The following is an 18,541-nucleotide window of genomic DNA, read 5'->3' as shown; positions in this document are numbered from 1 at the left end:
GATTTTTATGCTAAAAAAAAGCATGAGATGGAATTTTTCTGTAAGAAAAGACAAGGTTAAAAGGTAAAAGTAGCACTTCATGGCTCTTTTGTTTGTTTCTGAGTGTGCATTCTGTAATGTTACCTTTATGGCAATGCGCTTGTGACTCACTGAAGTCATAATCACCTTATTTGTTTGCTATAGGATGTCACTGAGGCCATGAATGTTTTATTGTTGGAAGACACAGAACTTCCAATCTGAAAAAAAGCTAGAACTGTACAGAATACCATGGAGAGAATAAAATAAATATCTCTAGTTTATAGTTATTAAAACATAAGGATCCATAAAATACAACATATCTATGTATCTATGTATCTATATCTGTATCTACATCTATATCTATATCTAGCTTGAGCTATGACAATTCATGATCTCAGCTGGTGCTTCACAAAAGATTCCAAAGAATGATTCAGGAGGTGAATAAAGTGCTGCCTCTCAATTTGATTCTCTTACTCATCAAAGATTTGCTGTAAGTTCTTACATGCAAAGCTCAACTGGAGTGCTGTATAGAAGAAAAAAGAAAGTGATCCTAATGTAGACAGCCTAATTCCTCAAGGCGATTGCTATCTTGGTAGGGAAGAATGACTAAGTGATATCCAAGCTAGTAAATGGTACTCGAGGCATTAGTGAGTCATGTTGTATGTGCACAGAAATAGCTAACTCAAAGATTGAAATTCTCTTTAGCTACAGAAATAAAAGGTAAAAATGGCCCGATGCCTGGGGATAGATAAGAATCAGGTCTTATTAGGTGACAGTTCAGGAGAAAAATATGGTAGTATATGAACAGAAAAGGTTGAGAAGGGAAGAAAGAAAGCTAGAAAGTAGTTGCAGACAGGTGCAAGTCTGAACGATAAGCTGAAATGTTTCAGCTTTATTTGCTGAGTTAAAGGAAGCTATTGTGGATTTTGAACCATGTATGAAGGGAAACACTATCAGAATTCTTTAGAATTTAGATTAAATCATAGGCCGGTGCCGTGGCTCAATAGGCTAATCCTCCGCCTGTGGCGCTGGCACACCGGGTTCTAGTCCCGGTTGGGGCACCGGATTCTGTCCCGGTTGCTCATCTTCCATTCCAGTTCTCTGCTGTGGCCCGGGAGTGCAGTGGAGGATGGCCCAAGTCCTTGGGTTCTGCACCTGCATGGGAGACCAGGAGAAACACCTGGCTCTTGGCTATGGATCAGCACAGCGCACCAGCCGCAGCGGCCATTGGGGAGTGAACCAATGGAAAAAGGAAGACCTTTCTCTCTGTCTCTCTCTCTCTCACTGTCCACTCTGCTTGTCAAAAAAAAAAAAAAAAAAAAAAAAAAGAATTTAGATTAAATCTTTTAGACCTGTTTAGGCTTTAACAGTGCATTTCTTTCTTTCTTTTCTTTTTTTTTTTTGACAGGCAGAGTGGATAGTGAGAGAGACAGAGAGAAAGGTCTTCCTTTTTGCCGTTGGTTCACCCTCCAATGGCCACCGCGGCCAGCGCATCGCACTGATCCGAAGCCAGGAGCCAGGTGCTTCTCCTGGTCTCCCATGTGGGCGCAGGGCCCAAGCACTTGGGCCATCCTCCACTGCCTTCCCGGGCCATAGCAGAGAGCTGGCCTGGAAGAGGGGCAACCGGGATAGAATCTGGTGCCCCAACCGGGACTAGAACCCGGTGTGCCAGCGCCGCAAGGCGGAGGATTAGCCTGTTAAGCCACGGCGCCGGCCTTAACAGTGCCTTTCTTAACAATTCCATGTTTTGGCAGAATATGTAGCAGAATTGTACTAAGTAAATTCTAGCAGCTCAGGGTTTTCTGGATGCTATTCTGTGGGTTTTGAAGGAGAGATAGGAATGTGTTGGCTTATTTTAGGGAGAACGGATGTAAAGAAGTTTCAAGGCAAAGCAGAAAGAAATTGGAGGCTGCTTGCATATAGGGAATGAAGAAGAGGGAGAAGTTAAGGGCATTTTGAGTTCTGTTGACTTTATTGTGTAGTGATAGACAGCTGAAGGTTTGGTGGAGATGGGGTAAAGGAAGGTATATTTGCAAAATTTTAATATTTAGAAACTGAAAACATATGTGTTTAAGGACCCTTATAAAATACAGTTACCTCTGATTCTAACGTGTGCACAAAAGCCAACATCAGCTTACAGCAAAAGAAAATGACAAGTAGAACATAGAAGGACAGGGTACACCATCCTCTTCAAAGGAAAATAAAGACAAAAGATAAGCCCAGTAATGAATTAGGTACCAAGAAATGAGTTGTCCAAAATGGATACAACTGCTTAGTGAAATAAGCAAGTCCCCCCAAAACAATAATATTTTTCTGTGATGTGTTGCAGTTAATATAGAATATTAAGAAAACCCTGGTCTGTAAGGATAAAAAAGGAATATTATTTATAGTCTTTGTCTATATTCTTTTGGAGGAGTGGACTTTCTACTTTTTACTTGTTGAACATATGGTTAGTGGTACATTAAGCCTGTGATTATAAAGTAATAAGAAATTTGGTTATTGCAAAAATTAAAAAAAGAAATAGGAAGGCAGAGAAGTATGGTTATCTACTTAGAATTGTACCTATGAAATACATGAAATCTGTTCTCTTTACATTAATTTTTTTTGTAAAGAAGTGAGTTGTTAAATCCGAGTGAGACACAGAATCTCAAACTCAATCAGCCTTATTTTTTTTTTTTAAGATTTGTTTATTTATTTGAAAGTCAGAGTTACACACACACACACACACACAGAGTTCTTCCATCCACTGGTTCACTCCCCAGTTGGCCACAAGCCGGAGTTGTGCCAATCCATCGCCACGTGCCAGGAGCCTCCCCCAGGGTCTCCCAAGTGGGTGTACTGCCTTCCCAGGCCATAGCAGAGAGCTGGATCGGAAGTGGAGCAGCCGGGATACGAACCAGTGCCCATATGGGATGCTAGCACTGCAGGTGGCGGCTTCACCCACCACGCCACAGCACCGGCCCCTCAGTCAGCCTTTTTCAGTGCTAAGGCCTGTTATAAAATGCAAACGAATTGTGTTTGAACACAGAACTATGAAAGATTTTGAAACATTATTCCCATGAGATTCCTTATGAAGCCAACATGGTCTTTTGTTCCTAAATAATAAATGAGAATTCTGTTGGAAACAACTCTAAATTTTAAAACTACTATAGGGAAGATTATTGAGTTTGATGGATGTTTGAACTGGATTATTATTAAAGACCACAAGAAGGTGTTATGATTTTAGAAATTCTTAGTATTACAATGAGTCAGATTCCAGCTATTCTGGTAAAAATTCATCTCTGTAAGAAAGGAAAATAAGCGACTAGTTCAGCTAGTTGCATTGATTATTTATAGGAAATACTAATTTTAATATTTTCATAATATAATGGGGAGTGTATAATAATACATTTGTATATTATATGGAATTTATCATTTAGAATGAACAGATATTAGGGATTATGATATTATCATTATGTTGTATCATACTCTTTATTATTATATTGGATTATACATCCAAGGCTCTTCAAAGAAGAAATATATATTTAAATGTTATTTAAGAGAGTTTTATTTTATGATGTTGAGAAAATTCATTTTTGTGTTCATTTTACTCTGCTTGGTCACCATTATATATTAATTATATTGGTAACAAACGTGAAAAAAAAAACAATACATACACACACATGTAACTTTGAATCAGGAGAAAGGCCAATTTCATAAGATCTGAAATTATATTCTATCCACTCTTGACTTCATAGTTTATTATATTTTTATATGTGCTACAATGATATTATTTAAATAAACAGGAGAAGCCACTTACAGCCAAATCAATAATGTAGAGTTATATAATAATTTTTAAATATGTACAAGTTATTTATTTTCCTTATTATTACCATCATTATTCTTTACATGTTTAAACAAAATTTAGAAAAACAAAAGGAAAAATGGCATTTTAAATATGAATGCATAGTGTAGAAGAGATGTTTTTCAATGAGGATTCTGACTTATCTTCCTCATTTGTTGTAGTATCGCACTAATTATTTGCTTAGTTGTTTATTTTTAATTTTTATGTGAGAGGCAAAAAGAGAGAGAGAGAGAGAGAGAGAGAGAGAGAGATCGCTCTCCTATCTGCTGGTTTACTTCCAAAATACTTTTATCAACCGATACAGAAGCATGCTAATGCTGGGAGGTGGAAAATCTACACCAAGTCTCCCAAATGAATGTCACAACCCCAGTTTCCTAAGCCATCACCATTTACCTTCCAGGATCCACATTAGCAGGAAACTGGAGTAGGAAGCAGAGTCAGGTATTGAACCAAGGCACTTCGATTTGGGACATGAGTCAGTTCTGTTTTAATTGCTAGGGCAAACATCACAACATCTTGTATATTTAAATAAATGCATCATAATAAAATCTTAATAAAGAGAAGATTTAAACTTAAATTACTTTTCTTAAAACTATCCCTATACTGAAAGCTCAAATGCACAGTAATAGAGATAATTAGTAGGTGATGTCAACAGTACGTCAAAATAGGCAGTCCTGGACATACCTTCCCTCTGCAAACATGACGAGTCAATAACAATTCATGAACAGATATTCCCTGTGAGAAATTCAGAGACCTATTAAAAGGTTCCTATACTTTGGGCATTTACAAAGCAAGAGTAATAAGAGCCAGTAGGGAGATTTGGAGAACCATGGCACTAGAAAACCTACACCCACACAGTGTCAAAATATCAGGAAGAGACCTCTTTATTTCAGAATTCTCCCGGTTCGGCACACCAGTTCCTTAGAGTGAGATTCTTCCAAGACCTGGCTTCTGATTGCTTCCAATCTTGCAACTCTGATTCCACCGGAATAGCCTAGTTGCCTCAGGGAGCAGAGATGGCAGTTTGGGTTGGTGGATACCAGAAATCACAACCCTTCTACATGCAGTGTAAGCACACAAAAACTATAGCAGCCTGCTCCTCCTTTGAGAGGGAAAATTTGGGTGGAATGCTCTGGAATTTCTGCCTGGGATTATTGGTGTGATACTCTTCAATCTGCAGCTATTTCATGGTGACTAGAAAGAATATCTAGTTTATTAAATATGCAGACACACATGAAAGTCAAGTAAAGTGAAGAATAAAGTAAGCTAAGCTAAATTTCCAGAAGCTGACCCTAAAATTAGCAGGAAATATATGACTTATTGATAGAGAATTAAAAATAGCTTTCATAAATATGTTTACCAAGGTCAAGTGACTAATGCATGAGCAATGTATATTTTCATTGAAAAGATAGGAGAATATAAAATGTAACAAACAAATCATAGAGCTGAAGAATACAGTAACTGGACTGAAAAATTCCCTGAAGGGGTTCAATGACAGACTAGATTAAAAGGAAGCTAATACACTGTTGGCTGGAATGTAAAACAGTATAACCATTATGGAAGAGTGTAAGGAGATTCCTCAGGAATCTGAAAATGCATATACCATATGACCCAGCCATCCCACTCCTGGGAATTTATGCAAATGAAATGAAATTAGCACATGAATCTGTTATCTGTACCCCCGTGTTCATAGCAGCCTAGCTAACAATAACTAAAATGTGGACTCAACCCAGATACCCCTCAACTATGACTGGGTAAAGAAAATGTGGTATACATCCAGTATGGAATACTACTCAGTCATATAAAAGAATTAAATCCTTTTGTTTGCAACAATGTGGATTCAAATCAAAACCGTCATGCTTAGCGAAATAAGTCAATTCCAAGGAGACAAATATCATATGTTTTCTTTGATATGTGGCGGTTAATAAGGAATACAAAAAAGTACATGAATAAAATGGACATTTTGTGATACGATTGTTGCTTTTAGTCCTTGTCAATACTCCTGAAGTCTGTGATAATTCTACTTTTTACTTGTGGAATATTATGGTTAGTGGTGAATTAAGCCTGTGATTATAGAGTGGACTGAAATTATATCTTTGAAAAATTAACAAAAAACAAAAGGAAGGAAGAGTGGGAGAGGGGGAGGGAAGTGTGATTTTCTTCTTAGAACCGTACCTAGGAGATACATGAAATCTGTTCTCTTTATATGAATAAAAATTAAAAATGAAATAAAAATGAAAGAGAGAAAAAAAGAAATCACATACAATTTAATGGATATAATCATCAGAAAAGGAAAAACAAGAGTGAGGAGGAGTGAAGAAAGCCCAAGGAACTTATGAGAAACCATCAAGTCTAAGAATATTTATACCGTGGAAATTCAAAAGGAGACCATATAGATCTGGTGCATGTACACAGAACATTCCACCCGACATGAAAAAGAATATACATTCTTCTCATGTGCACACAGAACTTTTTCCAGCATAAATTAAATGTTAGGTCACAAACAAGTCAACAAATTTTAGAATATTGAAATCATACCTAGTATCTTTTCCAACCATGATGGAATGAAACTAGAAATCAATAGCAAAAGGAAAATTGGAAAATTCCCAAATATGTGGAAATAAAACAAAACACACCTGGACAACTAATTGGTAACAAAAACAATCACAAAAAGAAAAGGAGTTTGAATTATAAATAGAGGAAGTTGGGTATCATTCTTTAATTGTTCCAAATATATGATGTGAGTTGTTACTAGGCGAAATGATGTGGGGAGTTGTATTTACTACCTCACAATTTTTATTTTGTAAATTTAGAATTATTAATGATAACAAAGATAATTAGAAATTATCTTTAGGCAAACACACACAGAAAACAAATGCCAAAATATGGGATACAGTAAGAATAGTGTCAAGAGGGACATTTATATATTAAAAAAAGACAAATTAACCACCTCAAAGAACTAGGAAAAGAAGAACAAACTAAAACAAAAGTTAGCAGAATAAATGAAATAAAATTTGAGCAAAATATAAATGTAATTGAAAATAAAAAAATAGGAAAAATCACCAAATAAACAGTTTTTGAAAAGATCAGCAATGTTGATAAATTCTTAGCTAGAATAAGAAAAAGGGTAAAGTAACCATTATGGGCAACAGTTTGGAGGTTCCTCAAAAAACTTAAAATAGGTCTTTCTACTATAGGAGCCAGTCATCTCTCTTCTGGGTATACGTCTTTAGGGCATGAAGTCAGCATTTGAAAGTGAAAGCTGCACTCCCATTATCATTGCAGTACAATTTACAATAATAGCTAACATACAGAATCAATGGACTAACGGGTAAAGCAAATGTAGTATATAGGCAATGCAATATTACACAACTGTGAAAAAAGAATGCAGTTCTGCCATTTGCTGCAAAATGGATGGAACTGGAGATCATTATGTTAAATGAACTAAGTAAGATCCAGAAAGGCAAATATTCCATGTTCTCTCTCATATGTGGAGTTGAATAGTATTAGATCTGAATGTAGAATAGCAATGACTAGAGGCTGGGGAGAATGGGGGAGGTTGAATAATGATTACCAGAATACAGATAGGAGCAGCTAATTCTAGTATTCTACAGTACATTGAGGGGACTATCATTCACAATGATGTGTTATATGTACTGTATAAAGACCTGAAAGAATGAGCTGGTAGGCTCTGCACACAGAGAAAGGAAAAGAGAATTAAAAACTAGTTGGCTGGGTGGATTGATTTATACAATGTGCGTGTTATTGAAATATTGCATAAGTATTGTATATTAATCAAAATTTTTAAACAATAAAATGAAACAGGACAAAACATGAACCCATGCTTTTGTTTAGAAAGAATTGAATGAATCTGGATAGAAAAAGATGCTTTACAGTGCTATCTCAAGAGTTCAGAATCGCTGTTTTTGGATAACACAGTTACTAGTGATTTTTGTGTGTATTTTAACATTTTGATGGTTTCTTAGTATACAACATTCTAAGAGAGACTATAATAATAAAAGTCATAATAAATGCTGCTAAATATAATGTTATTCATCATTTCCATGCAAAATGGAGAGGTCTTTTTCAAGATTTATTTTTATGTTTTTGAAAGAGTAAAGGAGAGAGAGAGAGAGAGAGAGAATGAGAATCCGCTAGTTCACTTGCCCAAATGGCCACAATGGCTAGGGCTGGGCCAGGCTGAAACCAGGAACCAGGAGCTTAATCTGGGACTCCCACATGGGTGCAGGGCCCAAGGAGTTCAACCATCCTTCGCTGTTTCTCACACAGATTAACAGGAAGCTAGATTGGAAGTGGGGCAGCCAGGACTTGAACTGTCACCCATGTGGGATACCAGCATTGCAGGCCACAATATTAAGCCAAAACACTGGCCCCCAAAAGGTAGAGCTTTATTTTGCACTTATATGAGGTTGTATTTGCAAAATTCTAATTCTGTGGAGATATATGAGTATAAAAATACTTTGAACTCAATAAATTCCCTCCCAATGTCTTCTGTTATATATAGATATGATTTGCTAAAGGAAGATAAAGAGTAGTAGCTATGTAACTACTTACATCTATGATATAAATTGAAAGTCATTTGAGTGATATATGGCACCATTGGATCATTAAGTGTTAAAAGTGCAATGATTTTGGGTTCTGATCTTGACACATCAAAGAATATTATGCAAAACAGATTGGTCCATTAAAAGTCCAATTTGATGTGAATTAAAAATAAGGCCCAAATATTTATATAAGCAGTGATTAGGATTCTAACTCAAAAAAATAAAAATAGAAATATTTTTGTGTTCTAAAACCTTATTTTTATTGGAATTCAAGTAAATGAAGTTAATAAATGATAACTTTTATGTACAATAAGATATTCCTAGTTTTTAAGCACCCAATTTCTTTCTGCTGTTGAAAAAGACCATTTTTAAAAAAGATTTATTTGACTTATTTGAAAGACAAAGTTACAGAGATAGGTAGAGCCAGAGAGAGAGAACCATTCTGCTGGTTCACTCCCCAAATGACTGCAATGACCAGAGCTGAGCTGATCTGGAGCAAGGATCCAGGAACCAGGAGCTTCTTCTGGGTCTCCTGCATGGGTGCAGGAGCCCAAAGACTTGGGCCATCTTCTACTGCTTTCCCAAGCCATAACAGAGAGCTGGATCAGAAGAGGAACAGCAGGGACTCAAACCGGTGCCCATATGGGATGCTGGTGCTGCAGGCTGGGGCTTTAACTTGCTGTGCCACAGCACTGGCCCCCAAAAAGACCATTCTTAACTGTACTCTTGACATGCAAACTCAGAGCACATTATCATACTGAGGGCAACTTTGCCAAAGTAAAATTTGGTGAGAACCAATTCACGTTGGATCAGTGAGGCTTCTTATGGAAATGACTGCGTGGCGGTGAACACTTGAAAGTCATGTTGTACTATGAGAATTAACGGTAAAACCAGTATTCAAACAGCACTTTATACTTTGGTTGGTGCAAACTATTGAAATCTTTACTTAGTATATACTAGGTTGATATTCTGTATATAAAGGTAATTAAAAATGAATCTTAATGAAGAATGAGATGGGAGAGGGAGTAGGAGATGGGATTGTTTGCGGGTGGGAGGGTAGTTATTGGGGGGGAAACTGCTATACTCCAAAAGTTGTACTTTTAAAATTTATATTTATTAAATAAAAGTTTTTAAGAAAGAAAGTCATGGACTGACCAAGTACTTCTATTTCTCTATTCAGCTTCATTGACTGAATCTAAGGTACTCAGTTTGCTTTCCCAGAGCTCGTGGGGTGTGAGTATTATATTCTCTGTTAACTTCTGAGTTACTGCTTGGTCATCAATGCAGAGATGGAAAGCTGCCCTAGGAAGATTTCTGCATGATCATTTAAATTGATATTGACTTTGTCATTTTAGAATAATAGAGTTTATGTTTGCTTCTACCTTCCTATGTTAGCTCTAAAAGCACCCTATGGCTATTCTGTCAGCAAGCCAAATAGTATCCAGCACCATTATCCAAAAGTACTGTTATTTTAGGGCAGAATTGGTCAAATATAAATGTAGCTCAGTCATTCTGTACCTCCAACATGATAACGGACTTGGGCAGATAGGGGACTGAGAGCTTGATGATAAAACAATGTTTCAGGTAAACATAGGAACTGATACCATAGGAAGACTTTAACACATCCAAGAGTGTTATAGTAATTGAGACACAAATTTTCTTTAGAAGATGGACCCTTATTGTAAATGGAATCATTTATGCATAAGTAAATTCTTCTTCAGCTGGCAAGTCACCAATCAGAGGAAGAACAATGATTTTTTTTTTTGCCTCTTTTTCTTAGTTAACAGTAATTTTTCAGTTGTTTACCAGTCTCACAGTTTCATTTTTTGTTAGACTTATTTCTGGAAAAAATATAATTATGTTTATAGATTCCAGTTTTCCTGTATTTTAAATCAATTCATTTATTAGAAGTTTCTATAGTGATATTTGTATATCAAAATCTTATCTTTGAGAATATATAATTCAATAGTAAAACTCAAAATGTTTTCACTGTAAGTCAATTGTTTAAAATTAAGATTTTAAAAGGTTCTCCAATTTGCATGACATGAAAAACACTTTTTCTGTCATATCATTCATCAGTTTTTCTGGATCTACATAATCCCAGTACGTTCTTTGAACTTAATATTTTACTTTTCTTGCAAATATTCTGTCCTGAAGAATCCCCTATTAACACATTAATGCCACTGAATAACTGAAGACAAATAAAGACATGCTCAACTGATTGCCATGACTCACATGTGTCTTACTTAACAAACATGGAAACCTTTAAAGAAACCTCTAGCAATCAGGGAAATTTAAAGTTTATAGATGAAATTAAAAATAATTTACATAATTCTGCTTGGATGCAAAGTTAATTTCATAAGATAATTGTATCAATTACAACTTACAGTTTCCTCAGAAACATTGATTTGGACACAGCACAGATTGTGATGCTGACTCCACGGTATTTAGCTTACTTATATAATGATGGGAAGCACAAAAGTTTATCTGCTATTTAATTTCCCAAGAGAATAAAAAATACTATCTTAATAGTAAAATGTACATATTAAAATAACTATGGACTGGATTCAAAATGAAAAAAAGTTTGCAAAGGTCTTTGGTTTGGGAAATCTAACCAGCAAGGTTTTATATGAGCCAAATGAAAATCCTAAGCATGACGTTACACGGCAGGCAAACTGCTCTTTCTCTCGAGATGTTACAAAGGACATTCATTATCTACTAATGGTGTCACATTTGTGGAGAAGACTGTAGAGATTCCACAGAAACAAGGAAACTATTTCAGCATTACAGAACTTGGGTTTAGAATAAAATGACCTATTCTGTTTTCTGAGTACCTATTTTAAATATTTTTTTAACTACAAAATCATTTAAAGATAATACTGAGCAAACTTTAAACAATAGATAGCACTTCCGACCAAAATAATTTAGTAACTTTGTTTATTCCATACTACAAATTTCTTCCTTATTTCTAAACAATGACAATGTAGTTAATAGCTCTTTTACTGCTGCCAAAATATTTCAAGGATGAGTGCAGGTGCTTTTTAAGTCAGATTCCAGGGAATATTTGTTCTAGTAAATGCAACTAGGTGTTCTCTACTTTAAAAATGTTCAGAAATCGGTTTGAGGAAGGCCAAATAGAAAAGAGTTTCTCATTCAAAAATTTAAGATTATGCCACGTCTTAGAAAATTTATTAAAATTTTGTGTTGCTCTTTCTTCCTTTTTTTTTTTTTTTTTAAACTGGATGGAAAAGATAAACCGTTGTAGGGGAAAACAGAAAGAGCTGAGAAATGAGAGCAGAGGGTGGCTATATCTTGTTGCAAGCAAGAGCAATAGAAGAGTGTCTCACATGACAGAGACCAGTGTAGCCCCAGTGCTGAGAGCCAACACATGGTGAGGGTGTGGTGCTGCCTTGCAGGACCATTGTAATCACCAAACTTTAGAAAGGATGTTTCAGAAAATGTTTCCTTTGATAGACAATCACAAACTCAACAAGATGCCTCCTAACCTCCAGTGTCCTTGAGTGCTCAAAACTGTAGTTCAGCAAATTCTGTTTAGTGAAAGAAAACTGTAGATAATTACATTTGTTGCACATCTGGTCTGTGGCTTGGAGTCTATTTTGACTATACAAACATTTCTTTGGACTAAGAGTCCTAGAAATATACTTTAGAAAACAGTAATCAAGCTAATTAACTCCTGGCAGTGTATATCTTATACTTAGCATAGCAAAATTCTCCTCAAAATACAAATTACTTAATAGGCTTATCTACTTAAGCCTTCCACTCGATGTATGAGGTATGAAATATTGATAATTATTTTAATCAATAAGGTGAAAGAAATAAGTCATGTCTGAATTATCTTAACAATTTCAGTCTTGACCTTGCTTTCTCTTAAACCTTAATTCATGCTGTTTTCAGCCTGTGGATCTTCAGTATAGCTCTATTTTATAAAACATATTATTTTTTATCTGCCAGTGCATTTTTCCAATCCAAGTTGTCCTTTAAGATAATCTTCATTTTTCCTAAAAATTGTTGCAATCAATCAAATCAGTGTTGTGACACTTTTTAAAATTTTCTTTAGAGTTACTTTATAAGCTATAATCAAAATCTTTTTTTACTGCTTCTAATTCATATCTACTCTTAGATCAAATATAGTACTTCCTAAACTTGTCACCATGTAGAATCTCATGATTTTGGAAAAGTTTAATGAACATATCAAGTCCTTAAAATTTGAGATTTGCTACTACTAAAAACATCTTGGGTTATAATGCATGTATTGATTAGTTACTGATTAACTGGGAAAAAAAAAGTCCTGAAAAAAGTACAGATTCTTTATGGGTTTTTAAAGTGTAGTGTTTCTAGCTTGATTGTTACCTTCTGTGTTAGTTCATTTTTTGTGACTATAACAACATACCTGGGGCTGCCTGTTTCAAAAAAGTTTATTCTGGCTCATTGTTCTGGAGGTAGATCAGAGAACTAAATCTGGTGATGAACTTTTTTCTGGTGGAGTTTCCAAGGTCACACAGGGCATCACATGGCCAAAGACACAGATTGCATGTTTTGTGTTTGTGGTTCTCCCTCTGTTTATAAGGCCACAGGGATTCATTCATGGCACTGCACCCTAATCACTTCCCACAGACCTCAACTCTAAACCCCATAGTCAGATTGCTTCCACTCTCTCAGCATCTCACAAGAGGGATAAACTTTGAACACATAAAGCTTTTGGGGACAAGGCATATTCAAAATAGAGCATGTTATTAAATGCATTCCCAGTGATCTTTTCCCTTGGTATTTTTCTGTAATTTAAGTTTTACAAGCTACCCATATTATTAATAAATTAAAATTAACATATATATTTACTTTTATTCATTTTATCTTTGAGGGTATGGATGATATATTATTATTATTAAATTTTTGTCATACTAGGTACCAAGTTCATAAATTGTCTTAAAATAATTTTTAACATTTTTGTAAAGCTTAGTATATTCCCATTGTACACAAATTGTCTTTATTGGTTTTGCCACTTAACCACAAGAAATATTTTCATGATACAAATAATTATGGCTGAAATATTTTAAAGATGATTTATTTAATAATGGCAATGAGTAGAAAAGCAACTAAGTGGTTGGATGATTTTGTCAATTACATAATCAGCAAATTCTTAAAATGTAAAAATTAATGCTATTATAACAAATTTATACATATATGAGGGAACTCCAAAAAGTTCAGTTAGGAATCATATTATGGACAAAATATGCATGGGTTTCAAAATTTTTTGTGTCAAAATAAACTTACTTTAATTCCATTTTCCTTGAACTTTTGTAACCATTTATGTATATTGCTTGTTTAAGTAACTACTGACTTTATTTGATGGTGATGAATTGTAGAGAATTTATCTTTTGGTTTATTCAATTTATTAGAGTAGATATGAATCTTCAAGTGGGGACTTCATAGTTAGGATTCAAGGGTCTATGAATGCTATTAAAATATACAGGACCATCCACTAGGCAGGCACTAAGTGAAATCAAAGAAATATTTTTTTTTTTTTTGGACAGGTAGAATTATAGACAGAGAGAAAGACAAAGAGAAAGGTCTTCCTTCCATTGGTTCACTCCCCAAATGGCCGCTACGGCCGGTGCTGCACTGATCTGAAGCCTGGAGCTAGGTGCTTCTTCCTGGTCTCCCATGTGGGTGCAGGGCCCAAGCGCTTGGGTCATCCTCCACTGCACTCCCAGACCACAGCAGAGAGCTGGACTGGAAGAGGAGCAACTGGGACTAGAACCCAGCACCCATATGGGATGCCAGAGCTGCAGGCGGAGAATTAACCAAGTGAGCCATGGCACCGGCCCCAAAGAAATATATTTTTAAAAACTCACAATTTAAATAAGGAGAAGAAAATGCACACAGAAAGATTGCATAGTCCAATGATATAAAAACACTTCGAACTAGAGCTAAATTGTTGAACCGATGTTACCCATATAATGAGAGTTCAGAAAAGTGAGACCTTTATTTCAAAGAAAATGAAAGCTTTACAGAAGACAGAAGATAAGCTGGTCCTCAGTTTTAGGTCAGGATCTGTATGGAAGGAAAATGAAATAGGAAAACAACACAGCTCTAATTGTAATTTTGCTTCTCAGCTATTATTTATTCAAAGGACTCTGATATCAGGTTTTAAATTGCCCAGGATTAAATATCAAAGACTGAATATACAATATTATTAATTGTGAAACATAATATACTACAAATAGAAAATACCAACAAATTAGCATTTTATTATTTAAACTATTCATACAACTGTTTTTTTTTTTTTTGAGATTATTGTCTTTTATTCCTGTGAGCACTGAAGCAATTAGCTCATGTTTTCTAAGCATTTTCTTATGGTAAGTACATATTTCCAAAATGACCAAGTATGTTTGGCAAACTTGACTACACTTGTAAGTAGATGCCTTAATGTTTTAAAAATGTCAAGGAAATTAGATTTTATTCATAAAATCATTCATCTTTAGCATTTTTTGTTAATTGATTCCTTTTACAGTGATTTCTAAACAATAGATAAATATGCTGTTTATGTTTTTCATTTTTATGAGACATAAGACCTCCATTTAAGACATTAAAAGAAAATAATTCATTGAGAACAAGTTTTATCATTAATTAAGGAAGCACTTAAGAAAACAAACAATGGCATTGGAAGTATAGGCATAACTAAAACTTATGAGACATAAGAATATCCTCCGCTTAATTCACTAAAATTAAATAAATCTTTGAGAACAAGTTTTTTGTTAACTCTCATACTACAACTCTTTGAGGACAGAGGTCCTGCCTGGGAAGTTAGTGCATAGATTCCTGTTGTTAATTTAACAATTAACACTCTTATGTATGACTTAAGTGATCACCCAAGGCTCTTGACATGAGCTGTCTAGGCTAAGGGAGACTTTTAAATTTACAAACACAGTCAGAATTTAGACAAGGCCATGAGCAAAGGGAAGTTCTCTCCTTCTTTCAGAGAAAATAACTCCTTCTTTGATGACTACTTCTTTCCACTGGGGTCTCACTCACCGAGGTCTTTTATGTAGGACATTTTTTTTTTGCCAGTGTCTTGGCTTTCTATGCGTGAAATGCTCCTGTGAGCTTTTCATCCACACCAGAATACCTTAAGGGGTGATTCTGAGGTCAGAGTGATAATTAAAGTACTTTTTATTATATGAGTTGACTGTGCAGATGGCTTCCAATAATGGAGTATTCACTCATTTTTAATTTTATTATTACCAGATACTTAATCCTTTTTATATGATCATTTTGACACTTAATCCTACCCATCACTTTAACACTTAAGATTGTAGTATTTTACTACTCAGCTTAATGGGATTTCAGGTCCCATGGCAAGTTTTTAAACTGTACCCTTAAAAGTAAGTCCATAGGAATGTATGCAGAACTCCATAGGTTTACAGTTACAAACTTCATACAATTCATAATTACAACTTTAGGAACATGGTGATTCTTCCCACTATGTTCTCCCACCCACACTCCCACACCTCTTCATCTTGCCTTCCTTATTCCCACTCTAATTTTTTACTAAGATCCATTTTTAATTGACTTTATACACATAACTCTATGTTACGAGTTCAACAAATAGTAAAACAAACAAACCAAAACTGTTCCTCAACAGTCAATACAAGGGCTATTCAAAGTCATTGCTTCTCAAAGTGTCAATTTCACTTCTACAGATCTACAGATTGCCTTTTAGGTGCTCTATTAGTTATCATAGTTCAGGGAGAACATGTGGCATTTGTCCCTTTGGGACTGGCTTATTTCACTAAGTATGATGTTTTCCAGATTCATTTTTTTTTTTTTTTTTGCAAATGATTGGATTGTATTTTTTACCACTGTATAGTATTCCATGGTGTACATATCCCACAATTTCTTTTTCTAGTCTTCAGATTGTGGGCATTTGCATTGATTCCTTGTCTTAGTTATTGTGAATTGAGCTGCAATAGACATGAGGGTACAGATAACACTTTCATATGCTGATTTCATTTTCCCTTGGTAAACTCCCAGGAGTGGGATAGCAGGGTCATTATATAGGTCTATATTCAGATTTCTGAGATACCTCATATTGTCTTTCATTGTGGCTGTACCAGTTTACATTCACAGCAACAGTGGATTACCTTTTCCCCCAAATCCTCACCAGTGTTTGTTGATCTCTGTATGAAAGCCATACTAACGGGGGTGGTTTTGATTTGCACTTCCCTGACAGCTAGTGATCCTGAGCATTTTTTCATGTGGATGTTGGCCATTTGGATTTCCTGTTTTGAAACATGTCTATTTAAGTCCTTTGCCCATTTCTTAATTGTGTTTGTTTTGTTGTTGTTGAGTTTATTGGTCACTTTATATATTATAGTTATTAATCCTTTATCAATTATATAGTTTGAAAATAATTTCTCCCATTCTTTCGGTTGCCTCTTCACTTTGCTGAGTGTTTATTTTGCATTACAGAAACTTCTCAATTTATGTAATCCCATTTGTCAATTTTGACTTTGATTGCCTATGCCTCTGGGGTATTTTCCAAGAATTCTTTGCCTATACCAATGTCCTGCAATATTTCTCCAATGTTATCTAATAATTGGATGGTATCATGTTGTACATTAAGGCCACTAATCTATTTTTAATGGATTTTTGTGTAAGGTATAAGGTAGGGGTCTTGCTTCATATTTCTGCATGTGGCAATCCAGTTTTCCCAGCACCATTTGCTGACAAGACTACTTGCTCCAGAGTTTGATTTTAGCTCCTATGTCAAAGATAAGTTGGGTATAGATGCTTGGGTTGATTTCTGGTGTTTCTATTAATTCCATTGGTCTGTCCACTTGCTTTTGTACCAGTACCAGGCTGTTTTGATTATAACTGCCCTGTAGTATGTCTTGAAATGTGGTATTGTGATGCCTTTGGCTTTGTTTTTCTTCTATGAGATTTCTTTAGTTATTTGGTGTCTTCTTTGTCTCCATAGGAATTTCAGCACCATTTTTTCTATATCTGAGAAGAATGTCTTTGGTATTTTGATTTGTATCACATTGAATCTGTAAATTGCTTTTGAAAGTATAGACATTTTGGTGATATTGATTCTTCGAATCCATGAACATGGGAGATTTTTCTATTTTTTTTGTATCTTCTATTTCTTTAATGTTTTGTAATTCTCATCATAGAGATCTTTGCCATCTTTGGTTAAAATCCAAGATATTCGTGTTTTGTTTTTTTTTAAGATATTGTGAATAGGATTGATTTTAAAAGTTCTTTCTCAGCCATGGCATTGTCTATGTATACAAAGGCTGTTGATTTTTGAGAATTGGTTTATATCCTGCTACTTTACAAAACTGCTTATGAGTTCCAGTTGTATCTTAGTGGAATCTTTTGGATCTGCTATATATAGAATCATGTCATCTGCAAATAGAGATAGTGTGATTTCCTCCTTCCTGGTTGTATCCTTTTGATTTCTGTCTCTCTCTCTCTCTCTCTCTCTCTCTCTCTCTCTCTCTCATTCTTGCTCTTGCTCTTGCTCTGGCTTTCACTCTCGCTCTGCCTAATGGCTCTGGCTAATACTTCTAGGACTATATTGAATAGCAGTGGTGAGGAATGGTCATCCCTGTCTGGTACCGGATCTCAGTGGGAATTCTTCCCACTTTTACCCATTCAATAGGATGTTGGCTGAATGTTTGTCACAAGCGTTGAGATATATTCCTTTTATACCCTATTTGCTTCAGGTTTTCATCATGAAAGGATGTTGTATTTTATCAAATGCTTTCTCTGTATCTATTGGAATAACCATATGGTTTTTGTTCTTCAGTTTGTTGATGTGATGCATCACATTGTTTGATTTGTTAATGTTGCATCCCAAGGATAAATCCCACTTGGTCTGGGTGATTGATCTTTCTGATGTGTTGTTGGATTCTACGGGCTAGAGTTTTTTTTGAGGATTTTTGCATCTATGTTCATCAGGAAAATTGGTCTGTAGTTCTCTTTCTCTGTTGTATCTTCTTCTGGTTTAGGAATTAAGCTGATGCTGGCTTCACAGAAAGAATTTGGGGGGATTCCCTCCCTTTCAATTGATTTGAATAACTTAAGAATA

This window comes from Lepus europaeus, chromosome 15 (assembly GCF_033115175.1).
Source record: "Lepus europaeus isolate LE1 chromosome 15, mLepTim1.pri, whole genome shotgun sequence".
Lineage (NCBI taxonomy): Eukaryota > Metazoa > Chordata > Mammalia > Lagomorpha > Leporidae > Lepus > Lepus europaeus.
The sequence above is the reverse complement of the archived record's forward strand: the minus strand, read 5'-3'. Positions refer to the sequence as shown.